Source organism: Rhinopithecus roxellana, chromosome 6, assembly GCF_007565055.1.
Source record: "Rhinopithecus roxellana isolate Shanxi Qingling chromosome 6, ASM756505v1, whole genome shotgun sequence".
Lineage (NCBI taxonomy): Eukaryota > Metazoa > Chordata > Mammalia > Primates > Cercopithecidae > Rhinopithecus > Rhinopithecus roxellana.
The window spans coordinates 127433179-127445667 of record NC_044554.1 but is presented as its reverse complement, the minus strand read 5'-3'; positions in this window follow the sequence as shown (position 1 = coordinate 127445667).

Below are 12489 nucleotides of genomic sequence, written 5' to 3'. Positions count from 1 at the left end.
GCCAAGAGAAAAAAATCACACGACAGGAGTATAAATGACAATTCTGCACAGAAAAGATTCATGTAACAACTGAACTCATAGTACTTCACCCCAGATGCAAATCACATAGCCTCACTTCCACATGACAAGAAAATTACTCTAACTGTAAATAATGCCTCTTCTCTGTGGTTCTAAAAACTGTGCTAGGTGAGAATTTAAAAGTTTGGGGTTGGGGCCGGGCGCGGTGGCTCAAGCCTGTAATCCCAGCACTTTGGGAGGCCGAGATGGGCGGATCACGAGGTCAGGAGATCGAGACCATCCTGGCTAACACGGTGAAACCCCGTCTCTACTAAAAATACAAAGAAAACTAGCCGGGCGAGGTGGCGGGCGCCTGTAGTCCCAGCTACTTGGGAGGCTGAGGCAGGAGAATGGCGTAAACCCAGGAGGCGGAGCTTGCAGTGAGCTGAGATCCGGCCACTGCACTCCAGCCTGGGCGACAGAGCGAGACTCCGCCTCAAAAAAAAAAAAAAAAAAAAAGTTTGGGGTTATTACATTATCAACTCATAAGATGTCAAAACTGAGAGCATCGTTAGAGAACCTTGTTTTTTTAATTTTTATTTTTTGATGGAGAGCATGAGAGAGAGAGAGGAGAGAAAAAAATAATTTGAGGAATTCCCCCTTGGTCAGAGAGAAAGCCAGTGTTTAATTACATAATAGTTACTTACATGGCCTAATTGTTTTTATGACAGTCTTCAAAGCTTATGTCTCTCCTTCCTTCTTCTTTGTAGACTCCCGTGATTAGGATAAAACACAGGAGTAATCACAGTTTACCTACAGACTCATTCTGATTGCTAACTATTTCCAAGCTTTCTCATGTTCTTTAACCGCTGAGTTCTAGCCTATAGAGAACATGCTTTCTTTTGTATGTATGATAAAAATATGATAAAACAACGTGATAATTTTTAGAAAGGCAAAAACTTGAACAGACATTTCATCAAAGAAGATCTGCAAAAGACCAAGAAATTATGCAAAAAGATGCTCAATATCATTAGTCGTTACAGAAATGCAACTTAAAATAAGATACCACTGGGGCCTGGTGCAGTGGCTCATGCCTATAATCCCAGCACTTTGGGAGGCCGAGGTGCGGAGATCACCTGAGGTCAGGAGTTTGAGATCAACCTGGCCAACATGGTGAAATCCCATCTCTACTAAAAATACAAAAACTAGCTGGGTATGGTGGCACATGCCTGTAATCCCAGCTACTCGGGAGGCTGAGGCAGGAGAATCACTTGAACCCAGGAGGCAGAGGTTGCAGTGAGCCGAGATCGCACCATTGCACTCCAGCCTGGGCAACAGAGTGAGACTCCATGTAAAAAGAAATACCACTGCATACTCACTAGAACAACTAAAATAAAAAAGACTGGTGAGACTAATTGTTGGTAAGGATGTAAAGCAACTGGAACTCATAAAAATTCCTGGTGAGTGTGTAAAATGATACAGCACTTTGGAAAACAGTTTAGCCATTTTTCTAAAGTAAAGCATACACTTATAATATATCTCAGCCTTTCCTCTCCAAGTATTTACTCAAGAGAAAAATCTATGTGTATATTTTTACATAAATATTTATAATACATTTATTCATGATAGCCAAAAATTAAAAACATTGATAGATGAATGAATAAACAAATTAGAGTTTACTTGTGTGATGGTGCACTTCTCATCAATAAAAAGAAGCAATCTGCTGATAGATGCAACAATATGTTAGTATTTCATAGATATTTGAGCAAAAGATGCCATTTGTATAGTATCCTAGAATAGACAAGACTAATCTATTTGACACAATCAGACCAGTGGTCACATGGAATAGGTAATAGTTGGAAGAAATTGACTAAAAACGGGGTACAAGGGAACTTTTTTGTGGAATATAAATGTTCTATGTCTTGATGAGATTTACAAGGGTGTGTACAATTGTTAAGAGTCACCGAACTGTAGGTACACTTAAAAAGTGTGATGTTATTTTTATTGTAAGTATATTATACTTCAATTAAGTTTACTTTAAAAATATACCTTTGTTATATCTCTGTTGCAGTGCCTTGCAGTAATGGATGTTCATTGCAATATTGTTTATAAGAGTATTAAATTGGAAACAAATTAATAATTCAACAACAGAGACAGTTAAATAAACTATGGTCATAAAAGACTGGAGGCAGGAATCATTGAAATTACTACAAATCAGCAGAAATATCTGCTCATTTATTTGCAGCTAGTACTATGGAACTTAATTATCAATAGACATACATCGTACTCTGGTTATTCCACATTTACTCAGACTCATTCTCAATCCTTTTATTCCCTACATATTGTCCTGCGTAGTTGATGCTTAGGGGCAGCATTGCCCAGATTCTCTAGTCTGCTGGTTTCCTGTTGAGTTTATCTAATATAGCCATCAGCAAGACATTGGAGTGAAAAAGAAGAAGTAGGGTTATTTCTTCACCATTCCCTCCCTGTTATGTTTCAGGGATCTGGCAGTGGCTGTGGGCCCATAAGACTGTAACTTATTATGTTGGGCAACCTCTCCTCCATGACTCCACCTCTTACTCTGATCTGATCACCTTATTTTACACCCTCACTTCTTTCTAGCCTACAGCAGTAGCAGCTTCCTGTTTTGTTATCTCTGGGTGTCATAAACTTTGCCTACACCTCTGTAAATAGTCCTTTTAGTAAAGTCTCTTGAATTGCTCCATTTAAATGAAAATTTTGTTTCTTCCCAAGACAGATTAACTCTGGTCTCACTGAAATACTGTCAGCTGCATATGACAGGTTTACCTTATGAATGTTAAAACAACCAAAACAAAGATGAGTTGCGCTAAACAAATCTAAAAACAGATTACTTTTCAGTTGCTATCATTTAACCATTTTCCGTAAAGCAATTTATATAGACTTGCTACTAGACTTTTAATTTTACACCTTTGAAGATATCTTTAGAATCGTACACGTGTTTCTAATATTGAATGGAATTTAACAATTCAAATATCTTTTGCACAGTTTTCTGAGCTATTTTAATTGGGACTTTGATTTTTCTATGATTTCTTTCTCTTCCTTTACTAAGGGTATTACTGAATTCAGTTTTGCAGCAAGACTGCCTGAGGGTCTACTTAGGCTGAGGCTGGGTATGATGACTCACGCTTGTAATCCCAGCACTTTGAGAGGGCGAGGCAGGCAGATCCCCTGAGGTCAGGAGTTTAAGAGCAGCCTGGCTAACATGACAAAACCCCGTCTCTACTAAACATACAAAAAATTAGCTGGGCATGGTGGTGCGTGCCTGTAATCCCAGCTACTTGGGAGACTGAGGCAGGAGAATCCCTTGAACCCAGGAGAAGGAGGTTGCAGTGAGCAGAGATTGTGCCACCGCACTCCAGCCTGGGTGACAGAGCGAGAGTCAGTCTCAAAAAAAAAAAATAAATAAATAAAATAAAATAACAAAAATTAACTCAAGATGGATTTAAACGTAAGACCTAAAACCATAAAAACCCCAGAAGAAAATGTAGGCAACACCATTCAGGACATAGGCATGGGCAAAGACTTCATGACTAAAACACTAAAAGCAATGGCAACAAAAGCCAAAATTGACAAATGAGATCTAATTAAGCTAAAGAACCTCTGTACAGCAAAAGAAACTACCATCAGAGTGAACAGGCAAGCTACAGAATGGGAGAAAATTTTTGCAATCTATCCATCTGACAAAGGGCTTATATCTAGAATTGATAAAAAACTTAAACAAATTTACGCCATCAAAAAGTGGGCAAAGGATATGAACAGACACTTCTCAAAAGAAGATATTTATACAGCAAAAAAAAAATATGAAAAAAAGCTCATCAATACTGGTCATTAAGGTAATTAAAGCAATGAAAATCAAAACCACAATGAGATACCACCTCATGCCAGTTAGAATGATGATCATTAAAAAGTCAAGAAACAACTGTTGCAGGAAGTCAGGAACCCCGAACGGAGGGACTGGCTGAAGCCATGGCAGAAGAACATAAATTGTGAAGATTTCATGGACATTTATTAGTTCCCCAAATTAATACTTATGTAATTTCTTATGCCTGTCTTTACTGCAATCTCTGAACATAAATTGTGAAGATTTCATGGACACTTATCACTTCCCCAGTCAATACCTTTGTGATTTCCTATGCCTGTCTTTACTTTAATCTCTTAATCCCGTCATCTTTGTAAGCTGAGGAGGATGCATGTCACCTCAGGACCCTGTGATGATTGTGTTAACTGCACAAATTGTTTGTAGAGCATGTGTGTTTGAACAATATGAAATCTGGGCACCTTGAAAAAAGAACAGGATAACAGCAATGTTCAGGGAACAAGGGGGATAAGACTTTGGACTCTGACTGCTGGTGAGCCAGACGGAACAGAGCCATATTTCTCTTCTTTCAAAGGCAAATAGGAGAAATATCGCTGAATTCTTTTTCTCAGCAAGGAACATCCCTGAGAAAGAGAATGTGCCCTGAGGGTAGGTCTATAAACAGCCCCCTGGGGGTGGCCATCTTTTACGGTTGAAGCCAAAGGGATGAAATAAACCCCGGTCTCCTGTAGCACTCCCAGGCTTATTAGGACGAGGAAATCCCGCCTAATAAATTTTGATCAGACAAGTTGTCTGTTCTCAAACCCTGTCTCCTGATAAGATGCTATCAATGACAACGTGTGCCACTTCATTAGCAATTTTAATTTCATCCCATCCTGTGGTCCTGTGATCTCGCCCTGCCTCCACTTGCTTTGTGATATTTTATTACCTTGTGAAGCATGTGATCTCTGTGACCCACACCCTATTCGTGCACTCCCTCCCCTTTTGAAAATGGCTAACAAAAACTTGCTGGTTTTACGGCTCAGGGAGCACCACAGAACCTGCTGACATGTGATGTCTCCCCCAGACACCCACCTTTAAAATTTCTCTCTCTTGTACTCTTTCCCTTTATTTCTCAGACCAGCTGAGATGCTTAGGGAAATAGAAAAGAACCCACATTAAATATTGGGGGTGGGGGTTCCCCCAATACAACAGATACTGGAGAAGATGTGGAGAAACAGGAACGCTTTTACACTGTTGGTGGGAGTGTAAATTGGTTCAACCATTGTGGAAGACAGTGTGGTGATTCCTCAAGGATCTAGAACCAGAAATACCATTTGACCTCGCAATCCCATTACTGGGTATATACCCAAAGGATTATAAATCATTCTACTATAAAGACACATGCACATGTATGTTTATTGCAGCACTGCTCACAATAGCAAAGACTTGGAACCAACCCAAATGCCCACCAGTGATAGACTGGATAAAGAAAATGGGGCACATATACACCATGGAATACTATGCAGCCATAAAAAAAGATGAGTTCATGTCCTTCGCAGGGACATGGATGAAGATGGAAACCATGATTCTCAACAAACTAACACAAGAACAGAAAACCAAACACGGCATGTTCTCACTTATAGGTAGGAGTTAAACAATGGGAACACATGGACACAGGGAGGGGAACATCACACATCAGGGCCTGTTGGGGGGTTGGGGGCTACAGGAAGGATAGCATTAGGAGAAATACCTAATGTAGATGACAGGTTGATCGGTATAGTAAAGCACCATGGCACATGTATACCTGTGTAACAAACCTGCACGTTCTGCACATGTACCTCAGAACTTAAAGTATAATAATAATAAAAAAAATAAGCTAAATAGCCTGATAAGCACACCACCATTTTATTTTTTTAAAAAAACAGGTGGCACACAACTGTCTTAAATGTGTTTATTAGGTATAAATCTGCCTTCCCTAGTTTGGACAGATTTCCTCAAAACTTTTTGAAGGATTTTGCACTGCTAAAACCTCTTATACTCAGTAAACAATTGATTTAGACATTGCTAAAATATTAAACTGATCACTTTTCACTTGTTCTTCTCTGTCCTTTGCTGAATAACACAGTAATATGTTTGTTATTCTCTGTTAGCTCTGAGCTAAAACTCAGAAGGAAGCAATGCCAAGAACTGTGATTAGCGATTCCAAGTGAAGAGGCCACTATTGTCAAACATTTGTTCCTTGACTGGGAAAGATGAGAAGTCTATCCTGTTTAATATAATCACTCAAGTGATACTACACTGGATAATAAAAAATTGCACTTTATTTGGAATCAGACCATCTACTCATATTAACAGGAGCAAGAGATATCTTTCTAGAACCTTGGAGCAACCTTCAAGTATCCAGCAACATTATTACCTGTGCAGATGTTGGCAATACAGTCAAAGCTGCCTGGCATTTATGAAAATCAAAATTGATTTTGTACTAAACCAAGAGCCTACGAAGACTTCACTTCAATGGATGATTTCTTCTGATTAGCTGTATCGTTAATTTTGTGAGTACAGGAGGTGATTAGTTTTGCTCAAGGAAGACAAATCCCTATTGTGAAAGGACAAGGAGCCTTTCCTCCTTTTGACTGTGACACCAATCAGCTCTAATGTGAACTGTAATTCTTCAGTGCCCTGTAATTTTCCTAAAAGCCTCGGACTGGAAAATGCTGCTCAAACTGACGGCTTCTTTCTCTCTTTGTGTACTTGCACAGCAGGCAGATGTAGAAGTGACAGAAATGTGTCCTGTTTCATTACTTAATCTTTTTGATGGATATTGTGCTCAAAGAGCCTATCTCCTTATTCTACACAGTTAGAGAAAGGCCCTCTTTGCTGTCATGGTTACATGTCAGTAGTGGAATTTTAAATAGAAACACATTGAAGTTGGTGAGAGCTTTTCTGCAATCTCCATCTAATAGTGTCCCTGTCATTGATAGCTCTGCAGAAGGAAGTCTGTGTCTATTTTGAAGTGTTCAAACCAGTTTTTATAAAGTGATTATGAAGTCATTGGATGATCAAGAAATGTATAAAATTCAATTGTTTGAGAATAAAATTATCTTTATTTATTCTCTTCAGTTAGTATCTTATTTTTTGTTATTCTTCAGAAAATATTAACTATTTCAGTAACTGTTTCCCCAGGGAGCTCAATTAATTCTCATTTGTTATTATTTTAAACCCTAAGATTTTTTTTTGACAAAAATGTGGCATTCACTAAAACAGCATTCTATGTACTGTTAAGCAATTTACCCTATCGTTTTTTGTATAACACTATCTCTTAGATAACTTGTTCTAGTTACTATCTAAAATTCAATGAAGATAACCTTCACCTTATGTTTAGCAGATATAAAATTACAGTCAATATTGACATGATAAGTCTAATCATATTTCTGTTTAATATTTTTAATTAATTTATTTGAAAGCATGCAGTATGGCAAAATTATCTTGAAGTATTTCTAAGTTATGCTTATTGCATCACCTATAACATACTATTCAGCATCTATAAACTACTATTAAGCAATCACAATATTCAAACTTTTAGTACTCTCCATCAAGTTCCTTTGAAAATGAACACATTAGTCCAATTTTAGAAAGGAAAAAGTGAAGGAGAAAAATTTTGGAAAGTTGTAGGTTCCAATATGTGCTTGTATTGTAAATACGCCTGTTTATATTTGTGTTTATATTGTCAATAGATGTGTTTATATTGTAAATAGTTCTGTTTATGTTTTCACTGTAATAACTGTAGTATTTTATTTTGAAAAATGAAATTTCTGAGAAGAAAAAGTAATATGAGTCCAATTATAACTATTGCTCCTTTGCAAATAGACTATATAGCTATATTATGGTAAGTATATTGCAATATTAAGAATTTATGCTTTTGCTAGAGCCACATAAAATATAGTTAAAAAACAATATAGCTTTGGTGATCTAATAAACAAAATCTTCCAAACTTGAATGCAGATAAGTATCTTTTTAAAAAATGGCAAACATTTCCAGATAATTATTTACACTTTTACTTTTAATTTTTAAAGATATAATGTTATATTCTGTTTTTTTAGTGGTTAAGACATCTTATTTGTGTGAGAGATGTGTCCTGACCAACCCGGGCAGTAATTATGTAATTCAGCTAGTCCTAACACTATGTCTTACAGACTGCCAGTGGTCAGAGCCCCATTTCCCTAGATTTTATGAATATACATACGTTTGGAATACTGAGACATACTAGTCAATCTTGTCTACTTTGATCAACTTCCTTCTGTTTCTTGTGGAGGGGTGGGTAAAGTGGAGTGGGGAGAGAGACACTTTTTCAACAACTTCCAAAAGCTTCAAATTAAGACACATTGCCTTCTCTCTTTAATAGACTTCTTGTAAGGGTAATCAATGAGCTAGGTTCTGACCTATGGATTACTCTGTAGAACAGATAGGGGTGTGTGTGTGGTGTGTGTGTGTGTGTGTGTGTGTGTGTGTGTGTGTGTGTGTGTGTGTGTTAAATATCAGCACTTTGGAAGGCTAAGGTGGGAGGATGGCTTGAAGCCAGGAGTTCAAGACCAGCCCGGGCAACAATGCAAGACCATGTCTCTACCAAAAATAAAATAATTGCAGTCATGGTGGTGCACACCTGTAGTGCCAGCTATTCAGGAGGCTGAGGTGAGAGGAAAGCTTGAGCCCAGGAGTTCAAGGGTTCAAGGCTGCAGTGACCATGATAGTGTCACTGCACTCCAGCCTGGGTGACAGAAACTGTCTTCAAGAAAACAAAAAACAAACCTCATAAGACATTATTATAACTAGTTTATGTGGTTTGTATTTATTTAGTTTACCCACCTGTTTACAATTTCATTATTTTTTACTCCATCGTATCTCTAAGATTCATTTAAAAACATGTTCTTCTATTTGGAGATCATTCTTTAGTACTTCCTTTAATGCAGTTTTGCAGGTGATACATTCTCTATTTTTTCTATGGCATGAAGATATCTTTGCTTAATTCTGAATAATATTTTCAATGGCACAAAAATCAATTACTTTCTTTCAACCCATTGAGGAGATAATTATATTTTTGTCTGATAAGAAGTCATCTCTTGATCTAATTACTGCTCTTTGAAAACAGTATATCTGGCCAGGTGCGGTGGCTCACACCTGTAATCCAAGCACTTTGGGAGGCTTAGGAGGGTGGATCTCAAGGTCGGGAGATTGAGACCATCCTGGCTAACACAGTGAAACTCCATCTCTACTAAAAATACAAAAAATTAGCCAAGTGTGTTGGTACACACCTGTAGTCCCAGCTACTCAGGAGGCTGAGGCAAGAGATTTGCTTGAACCCGGGAGGTGGAGGTTGCAGTGAGCCAAGATAGCACCACTGTGCTCCAGCCTGGGTGACAGAACGAGACTGTGAAAGAAAGAAAGAAAGAAAGAAGAAAGGAAGGAAAGGAAAGGAAAGGAAAGGAAAAGGAAAGGAAAGGAAAGGAAAGAAGAAAGGAAAGAAGAAGGAAAGGAAAGAAAGAAAGAAAGAAAGAAAGGAAAGAAGAAAGGAAAGGAAAGAGAAAGGAAAGGAAAGGAAAGAAAGGAAAGGAAAGGAAAGGAAAGGAAAGGAAAGGAAAGGAAAGGAAAGGAAAGGAAAGGAAAGGAAAGGAAAGGAAAGGAAAGGAAAGGAAAGGAAAGGAAAGGAAAGGAAAGGAAAGGAAAGGAAAGGAAAGAGAAAGGGAAGGGAAGGGAAGGGAAGGGAAGGGAAGGGAAGGGAAGGGAAGGGAAAGGAGGAAGGAAGGAAGGAAGTTTTGCTAGCTGATTTTAAGATTATGTCTTTACATTTGATTATTTGTGGTTTCTGTTATGATATGTGCAGGTGTGGATTTCCTCGCATTTGTTATGCTTGGATTGCTTTAAATCTGTGGAAGATGTCTTTCATCACATTTGGAATATTCACAGTCATTATCTTCCCAAATATTGCTTGCACAATATCCTCTCTCTTTCCTTTTCTTCTGGGACTGGAGATACATGTATGTTTGCCCTTTGTGAAAAGGGCATCCATGCGTCTTATTACCTCTCTTTGATGCATTTCATTCATTTGTTTTTCTGTTCTTTAATCTAGATTATTTCTTTTGACCTACCTCTCAGTTTACTGATTCTCTTTTTAGCAGTGCCTAACTAGTTGTTAATACTCATCCATGAAGTTCTCAATTTTAGTTGTTAGAACTTTGAGCCCTATAATTTCTATTTTGTTCATTTTCGTCTTCTTTTTTTTTTTTAAAAAATATGCTAGGTATTTTTTAATATTCCAATTTTCTTTTGAACTCATTGAATATGACCAACATTGTTACTTTTAAAGTTTCTGTTTAAAGTCTGTATCTATTAGTTCAAACATATGGACCAACCTCAATTGGTATGATTGTCTATTGTTTCTGCTGATTTATATTCATATTTTCTTGTCTTTTTGTGTGCCTGGTTATTGTAAATGGGATCCAGGCATTTTATTTGAAAAAGTGCTTATAGAAATAATTTGAGGCATGGGTAATGTTATTTTTCTCTGAAAAATATTTTGTTTGCTTCTGCCATGTACCTTTGGGCACTGTAATCTCTAATCTGGTATTACCTAATTCAATTTCAAAATTTTATCAAACTCCATGACTTGACATTGGGCCATAGTCCATGTTGGGGATAGTTCTCTTCTGATTTAGCCTTACTTCTAGAGTTAAGCCATTTTAGGTTCCAATCCAAGCACAGGGCTTTATCAATTTCTCCACTCTTGGTAGAAACTGGCTTATTCTTCTGTCCTCCAAATTCCATGAAGCTGACAAAAGTGTTGCTTAGTAACTGAGCAGCTTCTTTGGGAATCAACAGATGCCTCCAGGAAAGTATCTCCAACTGCTGGGTGCCTGTCTCTGCCTTTTCATCTTCTCCTGGATCTTGACCTAGTAAATCTTCAATATCTTATCTATATGATGCCAACAAATTTTTTTCTCAACTTTTCTATGTCATCTGGGTGAATGTTGGTCTGAGCTATCTGATTTTCAATTAGTGAAAGTGGAAGTCTCATTATCTTTTTTATTCTCATGTGGTCTTACAGTTCACATCATCTAAAAAAATGACATGAAAAGTATTGAAGCAGCCATGTCTATAGCAGATATAAAAACTCAATCTGGCTGGGCACAATGGCTCATGCCTGTAATCCCAGCACTTTGGGAGACCAAGGTGGGCGGAACACTTGAGGTCAGGAATTTGAGACCAGGCTGGCCAACAGGTGAAACCCCATCTCTACTAAAAATACAAAATTAGTTAGGTATAGTGGCACATGCCTGTAGTCCCAGCTACTCAGAAGGCTGAGGTAGGAGAATCGCTTGAACCCAGGAGGCAGAGGCTTCAGTGAGCAGAGATTGCATCATTTCGCTCCAGCCTGAGTGACAAGAGCAAAACTCAGTCTTGAAAAAAACAAAACAAAACAAAAAACCTCAATCTGCAGAAGAAGGCATAAGCAAAATGAGGCAGATATCATGAGATCAGCAAAGAAGAAAGGACATGCCACTTATGATATGGAGTCTCTTGTTCACTGAGCTTATTTTTGCTCTGACACCTAATTGCACAAAGCATAGTGATATATTTTTTAGTCTTCCATTAAATCTCTCCCAAGGCATTTTTTTTTTTTTTTTTTGCAAAGACAGTATAAGTAGGTTCTGTAACTTGTAATTTAAATAATTTTTACCAGAGCAAGACCATTTTCTGAATTGATTTTTGGTCATTTCATCTATTTTTACCTCTATATGCATGCATAACTGGAAGTTTATTAAATCTTTTTGGTCCCCAAAATCAAATGCTTTAGTCAACTCAGTGGATTTCAGACAATCCTTTCTGAACATCATGCTATTATGTGACCTTTTTTCTAAGGTAAACTTTCACAAACAGGCCTCAAATGAGGCAATATAAAATGCCTTTGAAAAATCCCAAGGAAAAGAAGCATTAAAAATCTCTCCTACCCTTGATTCATGCTACATTGTTTGTGATTAACCACACAAGGAACTGTCATGAAGTCCATAATGGAATTATCTTCTTGGAAGAGCGTTTTACAGAATGTCCCACTAAAGGATTTTAGAGATCTCTCTAAATCTGAGTTTTCCTATGACTTGTAAAAATAGACTTTAAAAAAAAGAAAAAAAAAAAAAAACCTGCGTTGCAGGGGACTGGCGTGGGGGTATTTTATATTAGTTTAAATGCGTACAGAGTAAGTCAGCTATACTTTTAAAAAATACGCTTCTTGGAAATAATAGGATTCATGCAGCAACTTTTAATGCCTGGAAAAATGATGAGAATTTTGTGCTTTTAAGTAGATATTTCAGAAAATGATTCCTTTTTCTCTATTTACTTGCAAAATCAATAGTAACCCTCAATGGAGTCGGGGCAATTGAACGTGGGGGCTTTGATAAGTAAAAATTGACAAAGCCCAGCCCTTTCTTGAATTTGCAGAACTACGAGTTAGCAGACAAAATGTTTACCATCTACTTGGGAAGACAAATCATAAATGCATGGAATAATAGCAAAGGCAGTATTTATTATGCATTCGGAATTCCATGATTACGCAGTAAAATCTGAATTGCATTCAATGGAGTGAGAACACATGGCGTGTT